Source organism: Carassius auratus, unplaced genomic scaffold (assembly GCF_003368295.1).
Source record: "Carassius auratus strain Wakin unplaced genomic scaffold, ASM336829v1 scaf_tig00006772, whole genome shotgun sequence".
NCBI classification, from domain to species: Eukaryota; Metazoa; Chordata; class Actinopteri; order Cypriniformes; family Cyprinidae; genus Carassius; species Carassius auratus.
This window is the reverse complement of record NW_020523788.1, coordinates 178,665-196,324: the sequence shown is the minus strand read 5'-3', so window position 1 is coordinate 196,324 and position 17,660 is coordinate 178,665.

Here is a 17,660-nt window from a genome sequence, read left to right as displayed (position 1 = left end):
CTTAACTAAAAAAAAAAAGATGCAAACTGTTGTGTTAATTTAATTTTGTTTTGTCTAAACAATATTATTTAGACACTACGAAATACAAATTCTCACATAATGTAGCCTATTCATTACCAATATATTGAACCATATCTTTATGTTTTTCTAAATCACAAACAGAGTCCAGACATCAGTAAAGTATCCATCTATGAACATGTTTTACAGGTTGTTTTTGGGAAGATTTGCATTACACATGCATTACAGACGTGACAAAAACACCAGAGTTTTGAAGACATATTTTGTTTTAGGTTTTTGTTTTGTTTTATTTACAATGCACAAACCAGAAGCAACAATATCTGCAGAGAAGGGTTGGCCATTCTCAAAACATAAAATATCAATTTTATTCAAATTTTCGTTTTTTTTTTTGTTTCAGAGTAAAAATCAATGTTAAGGTATTTAATAGGTCTGTCCCCCACGTAAGATTTTTTAGTTACTAGTCGTTAATTTGTCATTATTCAACTAATCACAGGTTTATATTAAATTTACATCTATAAATTTACATCCTCCGGATGAGACGTTAAACCGAGGTCCTGACTCTCTGTGGTCATTAAAAATCCCAGGATGTCTTTCGGAAAGAGTAGAGGTGTGACCTCGGCATCCTGGCTAAATTCACCCATTGGCCTCTGACCATCATGGCCTCCTAACAATCCCCATATCTGCTGATTGGCTTCATCACTCTGTCTCCTCTCCACCAGTAAGCTGGTGTGTGGTGTGTGATGGGCGTTCTGGAGCAATATGGCTGCCGTCGTATCATCCAGGTGGATGAGGAGATACCCCCTGTCTATGTAAAGCGCTTTGAGTGCCTAGAAAAGCGCTATATACATTTTTTATGAATTATTATAATCCAAGTTTATTTACTTTCCTTTAGAGAGAAAAGCAACCTTCACAGATTACATAATGCTTTCGTTTTGAATTGATTCATTTAAAAGTAGAAAAAAGTAGCTTTCAGTATATATATTTCTCATGTATGTGAGACACCCCAATTTTAAGATATTTCACTATCAGGAAAAAATTTAAGTGATCGAGAGGGTGCCGCCTCTCATGCATGCCCATTAATAATTTAAATACTTGAATATGATAATAATAATAATAATAATTCACATTTTGCGTGTTCATTACAAAGTAAATAACTAATTTTTACATGCAATCACTGAAGTTGTCAATTAATGAAGCTCTTATTTACAGCGTGTGCATTTTGTTGATTATAATGAGAGAACTTGAGTTTAAATGTGAGGACGTGTTATTAATTCATCCATTCTTTAGCTTTACTATTAACCTTACACCTTTGCCGCACACCTATTAAATGTGTCAAATTTAAAATATGGTTTAATAATAATAATAATATTATATATATATATATATATATATATATACACATACAATAGGTGGCCAGCCTATCTGGGCGGTGCCGCGGTGGTAACTGTAATTCAGTCGCGTGTTAAAATAATTCGCGAAACTACCACCAGATAGCGCAAAGGGACGGATTGCGAAATGAATGTAATTGTAAAATGAGATAAAAGAAGGAAGTAAAACAACAACATTATGATATAACATTGTAACATTTAAAAAAGTTTTTTTTACAATTTGTTAATTTTTATAAAATGTAGGATAGTCTTAGGCTACAGTCTACTAAACAAAAATTAAAAGAAGACCTTAACACAAAGGATCAAATGCATGCTATTTTTATTAAACAGTAAATAAATATAAGGCCTATATTATATAAGCTAAATGTTTTAATTTCATTTTCATTTCGATTCATTCTTGGTTTAAAAAAATCTTCAGGTTCCATATGCAGAGCGAAATGGGAACGGTCCAGCATTTAGCAATAATTAGTATTAACTCTGTTATTATTCTTGATTTTTCAAACTACCAGCATTTTTCAATTATGCCTTATGTGTGACCAAAAATTAAGTATTATTTGTTTCAGCTGTTTGATCGTGCTGGTGCCTCGCGCACATATTCACTGGAAACAGCAGTCGTTCACCAGACATTCGGCGTGACCACTTTGACATATTGTTAATTATGATTTTTTTTTCATCAATACTGAAACGCACACAGCCTATTTACCTCATGAATAATAGTTAAGCTTCAAATGGGCAACATCACAAATATGGAAACGTTTGGATTTATCCCGATCGAGAAAGCCCAAGCTTACCTTATGCTTAGCTTTAAATTATTATTATTATTATTATTTATTACTAAGGCTATATTATTATATACTGCATTTATATTTATCCACTGGAATTATATATTTTTAATTATTGTTTTTTTCCTGATAAATTTGTCAAATTTAAAGGATTTGTTGTAAAATATTTTCTAATAGCCTATTTATTTCCTCTCACAAACTCTGATTTATTTTTTAGCTTGTTTAAAAAAAACATGCAGCAAACGAAAATAGGTGATTGATCCGTTAAAATGAAACCTATACATGACTCATATATCTCTTTCCTCTGACAAACTTAATTTATTTTTTTGCGTGTTTAAAAATAAAAAAATAAAGAAAACATTCAGCAAATGAAAATAGGCGATTAATCCATTAAAATGTGTTACTCTTGGTTAACAGTAATTATAATTATTTTACTTCAGAACAGAGCCTGGGACTAATCTAGGTTATCCATGTTTTTTTTTTGTTTTTTTGTTTTTTCATCGCATCTGAAAATGACTTTGTTCATTACATTCACTTCACGCGATCTGGCGCAGAATGGACAAATTTGTTTTTTAAGGGAGAAAAAAAAAGAAATAAAAAAAATGCCAGCGAATGAACATGTACAAACTGTGAATAGTTGCAGTATCAGTATTGAAGGAGAAGTGCTGGATTTTCGTTTATTTATTTTTTTTTGCCCTGCAACTCACTTGAAGAAGTTCAGATAAATGGAAACACCATACACTATGTAACAATCCTTAATTGAAGAAATGTGGCAAATATCTCAAGAGAGAACCTCATATTATTAAAGTGTTTTCCATATTTGGATCAAAAAGGATACATTTGTGAACGCACATTTTCTGAAATGTTGCGCGTCAGGTCATGCAAGCCTGCATCTTAAAGCCTCTGTCAAACTTTCTGCGTCCGCTATGGACCGCTAGGTAGTCGTGATGTAAAAATCGTCATTGGAGAGTGTGTGCAGAGGCTCTAGCAGACGACCGCGCGGACAGGTGCACGTGGTCAGTAGGCTTCAAAAGCACAATTGCACATGTGCAGCCAGAGTGAAGAAGCTCATTGCTACTCGAGCCTGTGCAATCCGTCAATAAAAGAATATAAAGACAGCGATGTGCAATAATTCTGGGCAATTGCAGAGCATATCATCAGCCTGCGCATTCAGAAGTATAAATTGAAGAAGTCTGCGTCCGCGCTGGCTGTGTAAGCGTCCAGATTGCTCATGCGGAAAAGTATAACACAGGCTTTACAATCGCAACTTCTTTGTGTTACTCCTTTCAAGCTGAATCTCACAAAATTGGTCAGTTCCCGACAGCATCAGGTGTTTTATTAATGGGGAGTAGAATTGTTTATTTCAATGAATGTAATAGATTATATATCATAATAGTTAGGCTATAATATTATAAATCAGGTTGGTTTGTATTGCTGACGTAATATGTAAATTATATGCGTAGACTTGCACTTGACCATAGTGCGGCTCGCTGGAAAAAAAGGTTGAGAACCACTGATATAAAGGTTGCTGTCCCATTTTATACAGGAATTGTTCATTTAAAAAAATCTAATTATATTGTTAGTTCTAATTATATTGTTAACACAAGTTCATTTAGAACTTTTTTTTTTACTTATAAACTCCTTGAGAATTTAAAGTTTAATTCAAGTTTAAAAAAAGGTTTTAATTGCTTAAATTATTTTTATTAATTAATAATATGTTATCATGTTTATTCTTGTAAAAAATACGTGTTTATTCTTTAGGAAAACAAGGGGAAAAAATAAGGGACAATCAGAATATTTGTTTTGCTTTACCTATTTATGTAACCTACAATTATTCAAATAATAATAATAATAATAATAATAAAATAATGTCATTAAAAATACGATTGGCCTGAGTAATTTTGACCATAATAGACTTTTAGGTTAGTCATTTAGGTGGTAAAAATACTGTGAAATTAATAATGGCATGGATTTTAGAGCATAACAACTGAAGGTTTATGAAACATTAGCCAATAAAGCATTTTTTTTTAAACAACGGAACTTAAAGTTGTGAACTAAAATATTATTTCAACCATACAGCATGTGAATAAATAAAATGCATAATTTTCAAAACATTTCATTATTCATAAAATGCACAACGTTTCTGGTGTTTGGATATTGTGGGATTAAAAATTTATAAAATGTTAAAACTAGGTTCCAATGTAATAGCATATGAACTGAAAACGTTTTGATATACATTTTGAGGTAAATCAGGAAAATCAGGTGTCTGAGATAATGTCCTTTTGTCTTTGTGCTCTTCCTAGCCATTTGTTTTTTTTAAGCTCAAGACACAGCTGTGCCTTTTGTCTCTGATACTGTCAGGCACCTCTGTATTTAAATGACACTGTTATGCTGATAAGATCAAGGCAGGGAAGTTGCCAGTGTCTGGAATCTCCCTGATTGCATTTGCATGCTTTGTTAAAATGGTCTCCACCTCTACTGTATGGATCCCTCCCACTTGAATGTGTATAATCTACAATGTCTTAAGGACAATTTAGACCTCTTGATGACTGCAGCGCCACGCAGAGCGTTCTCAATAAAGAATCCTGCTGAAGATTACCCAAGAGTCTCCTGGTCTTCGTTTCTGAGTTCCCAACAATATGTACTTCAATATAATGAGCTCCAAGTTTAAGAATAGTCCTAGACTTCTCTCTCTCTTTAACAGCGTCTTCCTTCCATTAGAATTTTCCTGCCTTGCTAAATGTTGGGCTCATGATCAATAAGTTCGCCTCAATCTGATTCAGTAAAGTCAAACCGCAGACAGTGAAGCCTCGGAGACCCGCGCGCTGTGAGGCGGGAACAGAGGACTCCGCTTGGTCTTAAAGCCTCCCGCAAACATCCACGATCACAAATAACAATGATTTTCGTAAAATAATGATTAATTGATCAGCTTTCACTTGCTGAACCGGTTTATATAGGACTGTTTTGGTTATATTCACAGTGCTGGCTCTCTCCAACGAGAGAAATGCAACATTCACACATTTGATTTGATTTGAAGAATTTATTTCACACACTTCATCATTTTTAAAGACAAAATTAACAATAGATACGGAAAGGTTAATGTGTGTAAAAAGGGGAAACCACAAAGAAGCTACTAAAAGCTTTTATGAGGGGGCCCAATAACACCATACGACATATACCATACAAGAACAAAAAGCTCAATCCATAAACACAAATAAATATAAATACAACAAGACAACCACTACAGCAAATAAACGATCCCAGCATAAATGTAACACTTTCAAAATGATCAAAACGTATATGTTAAAAGCAGTTTTTCCTTAAGATTTTTCTTGAAAATGGAGACAGAATGCATCAATTTAAGGTTTTCCTCAAGCTCGTATCAAATCTGCGGACCTCTACAGACAGCACTCAGGCTCGTACATTTCAATCGTCTTATTTTACCAGTAATTTAATGTTTTTCCCTTGTGTGATATGTATGCTGGGGTCTGCTGATTGGGACAAGTTCACACAAGCTGTAATTTAACTTATGAACAACCTGGACTATTATACAGGCATTATGAAAAGTATTTTATTCGGTAAGTCTTAATAGACCAAGGCGATAAAACAAGGGACGTGAAGGGGTATTTGGCTCAGACCACGTTAATACCCGTATAATTTTTTTCTGTAAAGACTGTATTTTTTTCAGGTAGCTAGTAAAAGTGTTACACCATATGACATTGCAATAGTTTATATGGGACTCAAACAAGGTTTTATATAAGATGACAAGTGCTGACTGTGGGAGAAAATTTCTTATTTTGAAAAATAATCCAACATATTTAGATAATTTTTTATTAATTGCTCAACATGACATTTAAATTGTAGACATTCATCAATAAAGATTCCGAGAAATTTAGTGGTATTTACTCTTTCAATAATTTGTTCATTCATTTTAAGACAGAAATGCTTATTTGCCAATTGATTTTGTTTGGAATGAAATACGATGTAGTTTGTCTCGTTTATGTTAAGAGATAATTTACTGCACCGAAACGAGATAGCAACATTTCTTAACTCTCTATTTATTATTTCTTCCATTTCATCTGGACTCTTATGTGACATAAATAAGTTTGTGTCATCAGCAAATAAAACCTTGTGTAAAGCCATTGTAGAATTTTCAAAATCATTTATATATATTAAAAAAAGAAGAGGGCCCAAAATGGATCCCTGAGGGACTCCACATTTAATGGGTTTACTTACTGAAATTTGTTCATTGATACTTACATACTGCTGTCTACCAAACAAATAACTTCTGAACCAGCTAAGGGCTAATCCTCTAACTCCATAATGGTGTAATTTATTCAATAAGATGTCAAAATCAATAGTATCAAACGCCTTAGATAAATCAAAAAAAATACCAATACCGCTATCGCCTTTATCAATGGCATCATTGATCTTTTCGATCAGATCGAGTACCGCCATGCATGTGGTTCTTTTTCTTCTAAAACCATATTGAGAAGAAGCAATAATATTTAATTTATCAAGGTAGCCATATAGCCTATTGTACACTACTCTCTCTAAAACCTTAGAAATTGTGGGCAAGATTGATATTGGACGATAATTGCACATATAATTTTTATCCCCAGATTTAAACACTATTACACTATTCCTTTTCGTTTAAAAACATTTCAAGCTTTCTGTAGATATATTTTTAATGTACCTATGTGAGACAACACGATATTATGTTAATTAAAAAATTCTACTTTCATTATCATGACAAATTAAAGTGATGAGACGGCGCCTCCCTGTCATTAATGCACATTAATAATTTTTGCACAAAAATTTGAATATGAGCTTCTTATCACGAGTAAAATTCATGCCAACAGCCAACATATTTAGCTTGATCGGAAGGTTGACTGCAAGAGTCGAGCGGGATGTTAAGAGTTTGTCTGTTTCTTTTACTGATTATTTTCGGGTTAAAGCATGATTAAAACAGATTCACACTCAATCGCTTTCGCAATAATGCGTTCAAACAAATGTAATCTTACAGACACAGTGCTACATTATCAGCATGCTATCTGATTTTGAAATCTTGAAGTTTATCGATCTGTTTAGAAAAAATAACTGAAAAAGATGTTATTTTCATCACAAACAATATTTTTACAGCAGAAAGCAGCAAATTAAAGATTAGTTTGGCATGTGATAGGCTATAGGGAAAAAAAAAAGTTTACACATAGCTTAAGCCACTTTGAAACTCTCCTGTTATTTTTTTTAATAATTATTATTATTTTATATGCTATGTTATGAACATAACATTTCAAACATACTGAAATACTTTATTCACGGAGTGAAGGTGGAGCGTGTTTCTGGTATCAATAGCCGCATTTCCCCTTTCGGGCCAGTGCGAGCCAGGGCTTAAAGCGGGCTGGGCGGGGCTCATAGCCCCGGGCCAGTAGCACCGAGGCCAGAATAGTGTAGGGTTTCCACAGTGGAGCTTGAAGCTCCGCTGCACATCACTAAAACACGCCCTTTACACGCCTCTCAGAACAACATCATGCAACCTCATTATTTCACCAACAAAGATATCAGAAGATATCAGAAAAAGTCACTGGAACATGCGCGATCACAAAACAAGATGATAAAAGTGGCCGTTTGTTTGCATGCTTTGTTATATATTCACATTCAAAAGCATCGATGTAGAATAAGTCAGTCCCTCCAGAAAAACGCGGATTATTTTTGTGATTGTTGCGGGCAAAAATCCTTGATTTTGCGGCAGGTTTTCTTAAAAAAAAAAATAGCAAAAACTTGCAAAAACGGCCATTTGATGAAAAAGAGAAAAAAAGGTGATACCCCCCCCCCCCCCAACACCCTGTTCTCACTAGGCTACTACCTTACTGTAATGAGTCATTTCTTATGACTTCCTATGATAAGCAAGCATACTAAATCACATAATATTTAAGTTCTCATTCTGTTTTATGTCAGACCTTAATTAACACATGACTCAAACTTACAAAACATTGAGTCAAACAAGTTCTCTAGCTTTACAAAAGGAATATTCAACAACTTCTGTAAAAATGAATACAAATAAAATATACACACAAATATACAAATGCTGTTTTACAGGAATTGCAAAGTACAAGCTCTTACTGCTATGTAAATCATTTTACATACTACTAACTTACAACTGTAAGGTTTTGGTACTATTCTGTAACATAAAAGTACAATCTTACAACTGTAGAGGTGCATCAACTTCTAAATGAAACTACAACAGTCCATTGTGAAAATGAAAACTAACTGCGTAGCCTCTAACACTGGCCTATCATTCGCCATCCTCATCCTCATCCCTCTCTCAAAATAATTTGCCCCCTCTGTCATGTAACACACTGGGTACCCAGCAAACACAGAACGTTGTGAGGACGTCGCCAGTTAGTCGTCATTTGGTCAGCGCGACATTACTTTATGGCAACGTTGTGAGGACGTCGTGGTAAAGTTCAATTTTTTTTAAATCTTGGCTAACTTCCCACTCAAAAGACGTCGCTAGTTAGTCCCATTGGGGACGTTGTAGCAACGTGGTCATCTGGTCTTCAGATAACTTTTAATATTATTGCACTAGATGTATTATTATTATTAAGATACCATTTGAACAGCATATTCTTTGGGAAATATACAAAAAAATTAATCAAGCATGTTAAAATAATTATATATATATGCCATCAGTTTAAGAACAATAAAATAAAATAAACAATTTACTTAGCAAATGGTGATAATGTTTGTTAATGAAAGAGAGTACGGGACAAAAGAACATTTAAACCTTAAACTAGCAGCGCACGTCACTTTCTGAGTGAAGTGCGCGACGTGCGCGTGCCCGTCATTTTGTAACGGTCAACTTCCAGCGGACGGACACGGAGGAAAGGTAAGTCCTATAAATCTACTTTTATTCATAGATTTTAACTGATATAACGTTAAATGCCATCAAAGAGGAGTAGTGTTTTGTATTTTTGTAGGTTTTCTCTTTCAATTTAATAAATAAATGCTCTGTTTGGTTAATTAGCTCAAAAGCAGTCTTAGAGGTGGTCTAAGGTAACGGTAACTGTTAAAATCGAATATAACCTTACCTGTTTTAAATTATTTGAAATTTATCACTATAAACTATACAGAGTTAACTTTCTAATAATTAAATTTTTAACCGTAGTAACGTTAATTAGTTTGTTTGAATACCTGATGCTCGAGCTTGATGATGCTCATGCTATCCATGCTGTGAACTTGAATATAATCCGATATAACGTTAAATATAAAGTTTAACGTTAATTAGACCGAGTCTGCCGAAATCATGTTCAGTGTAACGTTATGTGGGATTAATAATTTCCCCTTTTCTCCCTCAAGTGGCAGGCTTGTAAATTCTATCATCTGTTCATTATTGGTGTTGATGGTGTTTTTCACATGCATGCTTTTTAATGCTAGTTTAATTCTCAAATTGATCTGATACTTTCGTTTCACAAAAAGTAAACAAATTGTTCACTTTCTTAGTCCCTGACAACCACCAGTTGAGTCCATGATTCAGTGAGTTCCTTATAAGGAAATATATTTGTTACCACCTAGTAATTTAAATGTATTATTTATTGCTTTAAAATGAACACATAAATTTATCATCAGGGGAAGAGACAGTCTGGGCAGCAGCAACAAGACAACTATTACAAGTAGAGATGGGTTTCAAGAACTGGTACTAATTTGGTTCCTGACTTGTTCAGTACTGAAAACATTTACATAAGGTACAGGATCAATAGTGCTGCTATCAGTATTCTTGTAACATTGATTCATTACCCTTTAGACACAACCACATATCCTCCAAATCATCTCTGCGTGGATGGCAGCAAGGATCCAGGATCAAGAGATCATTCATCATGGAGACTGTTCCACAGGAAGCAGTTTCTCCTGGGTGAAAAACTAAACCTGGTTGTTTCAGCATCACTCAGGCAAGACTAAATACTTTTAAATTGATTTCAGTTGGTTATGTGTTTCAGGTCATCCTGGCCATTCTGCTGTCCTGGATGTAAGTCCGTGCTGGAACTACATTTCTCGTTGTTGAAAGATTTGTGCAGCGGTATCCAGACACATAACGCCCCATCACACGGGGCGTCAACGCCTCTCGTTTACTTTTAAATGAAGTGACGTCAAGGATGGTGAAATTAATTCTAGAAATTAATTCTAAATAGAAGTTGAAGACTTCTCAAGCGCCAATGCAGCCGTCCTCCAGTCAGAACATCTTATGCAAATACCCAAGCGCAGACGCAAGCCAATCGAGTGCATGCAATACCAGAAAACTAATGTGATTGGCTGTCACTATGAGAAGAGACAGTAATTCTGATCCGATATCAGTGTCGTTTTTTGCAAAAAAATGTTTAAATCAATGTAGAATTTTCTATACTTCTGTGTAGGGATGTCAATTTTCAATCATTTCCATGATCGATCGTCGTTTAAATTAACAATCAAATAATCGATTAATCGTTAACCTTAATGCTGCAAAGTCTATTGCAGTAACACCCAGTCACTGGTATGACAGGATGTGCAAAAGTGTGTGTGTGTGTATATACAGTATTGTTCAAAATAATAGCAGTACAATGTGACTAACCAGAATAATCAAGGTTTTTAGTATATTTTTTATTGCTACGTGGCAAACAAGTTACCAGTAGGTTCAGTAGATTCTCAGAAAACAAATGAGACCCAGCATTCATGATATGCACGCTCTTAAGGCTGTGCAATTGGGCAATTAGTTGAAAGGGGTGTGTTCAAAAAAATAGCAGTGTCTACCTTTGACTGTACAAACTCAAAACTATTTTGTACAAACAGTTTTTTTTTCTGGGATTTAGCAATCCTGTGAATCACTAAACTAATATTTAGTTGTATGACCACAGTTTTTTAAAACTGCTTGACATCTGTGTGGCATGGAGTCAACCAACTTGTGGCACCTCTCAGCTGTTATTCCACTCCATGATTCTTTAACAACATTCCACAATTCATTCACATTTCTTGGTTTTGCTTCAGAAACAGCATTTTTGATATCACCCCACAAGTTCTCAATTGGATTAAGGTCTGGAGATTGGGCTGGCCACTCCATAACATTAATTTTGTTGGTTTGGAACCAAGACTTTGCCCGTTTACTAGTGTGTTTTGGGTCTTTGTCTTGTTGAAACAACCATTTCAAGGGCATGTCCTCTTCAGCATAGGGCAACATGACCTCTTCAAGTATTTTAACATATGCAAACTGATCCATGATCCCTGGTATGCGATAAATAGGCCCAACACCATAGTAGGAGAAACATGCCCATATCATGATGCTTGCACCTCCATGCTTCACTGTCTTCACTGTGTACTGTGGCTTGAATTCAGAGTTTGGGGGTCGTCTCACAAAGTGCCTGTGGCCCTTGGACCCAAAAAGAACAATTTTACTCTCATCAGTCCACAAAATGTTCCTCCATTTCTCTTTAGGCCAGTTGATGTGTTCTTTGGCAAATTGTAACCTCTTCTGCACATGCCTTTTTTTTAACAGAGGGACTTTGCGGGGGATTCTTGAAAATAGATTAGCTTCACACAGACGTCTTCTAACTGTCACAGTACTTACAGGTAACTCCAGACTGTCTTTGATCATCCTGGAGGTGATCATTGGCTGAGCCTTTGCCATTCTGGTTATTCTTCTATCCATTTTGATGGTTGTCTTCCGTTTTCTTCCACGTCTCTCTGGTTTTGCTCTCCATTTTAAGGCATTGGAGATCATTTTAGCTGAACAGCCTATCATTTTTTGATGAGCACCTCTTTATAGGTTTTCCCCTCTCTAATCAACTTTTTAATCAAAGTACGCTGTTCTTCTGAACAATGTCTTGAACGACCCATTTTCCTCAGCTTTCAAATGCATGTTCAACAAGTGTTGGCTTCATCCTTAAATAGGGGCCACCTGATTCACACCGGTTTCTTCACAAAATTGATGACCTCAGTGATTGAATGCCACACTGCTATTTTTTTGAACACACCCCTTTAAACTAATTCAACTAATTGCCCAATTGCACAGCCTTAAGAGCGTGCATATCATGAATGCTGGGTCTCATTTGTTTTCTGAGAATCTACTGAACCTAATGGTAACTTGTTTGCCACGTAGCAATAAAAAAATATACGAAAAACCTTGATTATTCTGGTTAGTCACATTGTACTGCTATTATTTTGAACAATACTGTATATATAAATATATATATATATATATATATATATATATATATATATATATATATATATATACATATATATATATACACACACAGTTTTACATATATTTTACAGCAAAGACCAAAAGTTTGGACACCTTCTCATTCAAAGAGTTTTCTTTATTTTTATGACTATGAAGATTGTAGAGTCACACTGAAGGCATCAAGGGCTATTTGACCAAGAAGGAGAGTGATGGGGTGCTGCTCCAGATGACCTGGCCTCCACAGTCACCGCACCTGAACCCAATCGAGATGGTTTAGGGGTGAGCTGGACCGCAGACAGAAGGCAAAAGGGCCAACAAGTGCTAAGCATCTCTCGGGGAACTCCTTCAAGACTGTTGGAAGACCATTTCAGGTGACTACCTCTTGAAGCTCATCATGAGAAAGCCAAGAGTGTGCAAAGCAGTAATCAAAGCAAAAGGTGGCTACTTTGAAGAACCTACAATATGACATATTTTCAGTTGTTTCACATTTTTTTGTTATGTATATAATTCCATATATAATTCCACATGTGTTAATTCATAGTTTTGATGCCTTCAGTGTGAATCTACAATTTTCATTATCATGAAAATAAAGAAAACTCTTTGAATGAGAAGGTGTGTCCAAACTTTTGGTCTCAAACTTAAAGCCAAGGTGATGAGTAGTCTAAAGTTGGGCTCAGGTGGTTGTGCTGCGGGATGTTTCCCATACATTTATTTATTTTTGGAGACTCGCCACAATTTTAAAACGGATCGATTTTCAAAAAGGCTTCGTTGAATAAACATGAGTAACGTTACGTACTGCACGTTTAATAATTCCTAACATTTATATGTTTAAATATCAAAACGAGGCACAGGTGTTTTTATTTCGCTGTATTTCTGAAAGAAGACTTGCATGTTATATGCCTGATAAAGCAGCGTGTGAGTGTAGCTCTGCTTTGTTTACAGCTGTTACTGGGGAAACCTCTATTTCTCGCACTTTATGTCTATGCTTTAAAACATCTCCTGCTGGCAAAGGATGAATTTGCATTTTCATCAAGTCCGCCTGATCCACGCAGCAAACATATTTTGTTTGTTATCAAAAAATATCTACTCTAGAGGGACTTGGCTGTTGTTATTGATTCTATTTGGAAGTCTACCGGTTAGGTTAGGTCCACAAAAGCGTTTGTTTATAAAAGTTTGTTTATGTTGTTGCCGTTGAAACCGTCTGTATATATATGTGTGTGTGTGTGTGTGTGTATAATGCATGTGTGTGTGTGTGTAAAATACATTTCTTTTAAATGTATAGCACAGTAATGAAGGCAGCAACATGTGGTAGATGGGACAGAACAAGAATCTTTCATTGTGCTAATGTATTATAATACGAAAGGGTATGGCTCCTATACAGCGTGCAGCACGTAAACACAACCAGTGCGCAGAATGATGCACTTGAAGCAACACAGAGTCACAGCGTGTAGCATTACTCACAGAAATGTTCAAAACACCAAAGGAAGAGATATTGTTGTGTATTATATGTGTGCAATATTTTGAGCCTTTTCTTTTAACAGTTTTAAATATCAGTTATTGTGCGCTCTTGAAGAGAGTTTCATTGTTTTGACTGTAGTAACTAGGGCTGGGATGATACGCTAATCTGCCAATTCAATACTATCCCGATACTTGTGTGCCGATTCAATATATATTTATAATTATATATATATATATATATATATATATATATATATATATATATAATTTAGCATTGTGAATATAGTTATATAACTATTGCAATTCCTGACTTATCCAAATTGTCTGTAAAATGATGTTTGTTTCTGTAGATTTGAGGGAAAGAGGTCTGGGAATGACTGAAGGGAACTGACAGCAGTGCGGGAAGGAAGTAATCACCAGAATGTAAGTTCTTTGAGAATGTGTGCTTTGTTTATTACAAGTTGAGTTTTCATTTAAATGTGGCAATGTACACAGCTGGTCAAAAGTTTTAAATATATTTTAAAAGTTTAATTTATTTCTATAATGCACAGCTATATTTTCAGCATTAATTACTCCAGTCTTCAGTGTCACATGATCTTCAGAAATTATTATAATATGATGATTTACTGCTCAATAATTTTTTCTGATTATTATCAGTGTTGAAAACAGTTGTGCTGCCCAAACTTTTGTCTACACTACAGTTACATTTATTTATTTATTATTTATTGTATTTATTTATTTTATTTTGGGGGGGGGGGCAATAGCAAGAATGCATAAAATTGAAAACCAGTGGTAGAGTAGACTTTTGTAATTTTACAAAAGATTACCTTTTTTTTTCAATGTTTTGAACTTTGTGTTTTATAAAATAATAATGAAGAAAAAATTCAACTTTCCAGAAATGCTAAGTTTTCTTCCCCATCATTTCTAATATGCGGTGCGTTTCCCTAAAACCAACTTCCTTCGTTACCAATAGAGTTCAGTGGAACTAACAGCCGTAGTAAGCTAACTGCAGATGTGATTTACATCATATATGTCATGAGCAGATGTACACTTTGATCTTAGCGGCAATAATGTGATTAGGTGCATGTAAATGCACTGATTTGTGATAATCAGCAATGTTTCCCGATCAGCATATCAGTATATGAAAAAGATCATGTGACACTGAAGACTGGAGTAAAGTTACTGAAAAATTCAGCTTTGCCTCATAATTATTTCAATAAATATGTTTAAGTATATTCAAAAAAAAACAGTATGAAAACTGTTATTTCTTTCTTTCTGTTTTTTTTTTTTTTTTTTTAATTGATCAAATTAATCTAGCCTTGGTGAGCAGAAGAGACTTCTCTTGAAAACCATAAAGAAAAGATTCCAGATTTTTGACTGGTTGTGAACATACATGAGCAACATTAACAAGATGATCCTCCCTTTCAGCTCAGAGAAGGATGTTGACAGCAGGCCCAGGATGAAGAAGAGGAGGAAGAACACATTTAACAATTTTCTCAAAAGCTTGCCATGTGTTATAATAAAAACAATGAACATGACTACAATAATATGCTAAATGTTATTAAAAGATTCCAGTTTGCAAGAAGTCTGAGTGTCTGACTCTACACTAGAGGAACTCTTTTCTGAAGAAGATCAGATGCTGAGAAGGAGCCTTGTTCTACAGCAAAACACTGCATCAAGCCTCCTGTCCTTCCCTCAGAAGAGCCTGTCTTCTGCTGCTGGGGTAAGAAACACACTCTTCCTCTTCTCTATCAGCTGTCCGGCAGCTAACTCTGCCTCCTCAGCACTGTCTGAAAGAGTCATCTCCACAGTCAGTAATCACAGATCACAGATTCTTCTGCATCAAGTCTCCTGTCCTTCCCTCAGAAGAGCCTGTCTTCTGCTGCTGGGGTAAGAAACACCCTCTTCCTCTTCTCTATCAGCTGTCCAGCACCTAAAGGCAGAGCACTGTCTGAAAGAGTCTTCTCCACAGTCAGTAATCACAGATCACAGATTCTTCTGCATCAAGCCTCCTGTCCTTCCCTCAGAAGAGCCTGTCTTCTGCTGCTGGGGTAAGAAACACCCTCTTCCTCTTCTCTATCAGCTGTCCGGCAGCTAACTCTGCCTCCTCAGCACTGTCTGAAAGAGTCTTCTCCACAGTCAGTAATCACAGATCACAGATTCTTCTGAGAAAGTCGATATGCTCATTTTCTGAAAAAACTTAGTTTTTTCGAGTGGGACAAATAATACAGGAGAGATGCTAGAAATCTCTATATTGTTCATTTTTCATATCTTTACGCTTTATGAATGTTTTTCTTCTGAGAAGCACAAAAATTATGGTTCTTTGCTTTATTGTTTAGGTTTATCCTCTGATAGTGAGCACAGAGCCCTGATCATGACATGCAAGAAAAAGAAAGAAATCATGATTTACTAATTTGTTCCCTCGATGTACTAAAACGTGCACGATTACTTTTACATTTCATTGATTTGCTAAATCGTATGCACAATTCACTAATTCGTTCTCTTGATGTATAAATAGTGTACACGTTTTAGCAAATCGAGGGAATGAAATGGAAAATCGTGCGCATGAATTAGCCAAATATTTTTCCTGCATGTCGTGTAATTAAAGCACATCACCACCAGACATTTATAACAGGAGCCTCATACGACGCTCACAGTTTTACTTTGTGCAGTATCTCTGTGCAGTATCTGCTGAATTGTTTCATATCTATATATCATGTATTTTTTGTTGCACTAAATTATGTTGTATCAATAAGTTTACTGATAATTATTTATAATTTTCACTGATAACATGATTAACCATCTCCCCATCCTTAAGACAAACATTTTCTGTTGTTCATATTGTGTAATCTATGAGTTGATGTGTTTAGTTTTCTGTGCTCATAACTTAGTAACATTTTGCATGGTTAAAGAACAGGTGCGACGTTCAAAATGTTTTGGCTTCGTATTTGTACAAAGTAGTGCTGAATAAATATTGATTTGTGAATGAATGCAGCGTGTTTTTGTCTATTTTATATTAGAATGTAATGTTTTTGTATTTGTTTGCATTGCATGTATGTAATTAATGTATTAACTATGAATCCCCTATAATTAGATTACAATAAGATTTCATAAGGTTTATTTTTTGCACCAGAGATGGATTGAGTTTATTAGTTCTTTATGTATTTCAAGGTAATGGTGAGGTGAAAATATGAATTACCAATATGATCATGTAATGTCACGTCCTCATAACGTTCCAGTTTGGTCGTCAGGACATACTCATCACGTTCCAGCAACGTTCCACTATAACGTCGCCACGACGCATATGGGAATCACAAAGTTACGTCACTGGAACGTTATATGGTACGTCGCTGCGACTAATATGGTACTTTATAGTAACGTTCTCGTAATGTGCCAATTTAGTCGCTGGGACGTACTCAATACGTTCCAGCGACGTTCCACTATAACGTCGCCACGACGGATATGGGAATCACAAAGTTACGTCGCTGGAACGTTATTTGGGACGTCGCTGCAACGAATATGGTCTGGTCCAGTTACGTCGTCACGACGTAACTGTGTTAGCTGGGTAACTGCTTTGCGCGGTCTTTTGCGCTTATTTTTGTTGGCAGATGAGAATGATTTGCGTCCTTCACCCTGGTTTCACTGCGGGCTTCACAGATGATGTTCATGTCACACAATTACGTCACTTCATAAGGTTCCCATTGGAAAATAATGGCGATTTACTTGTGTGAGGTAAACGCAACATTTGTCAACTTTCTGCTAAGATATATGTGACTTTTTTGCAACGAAAATTGTTATTAT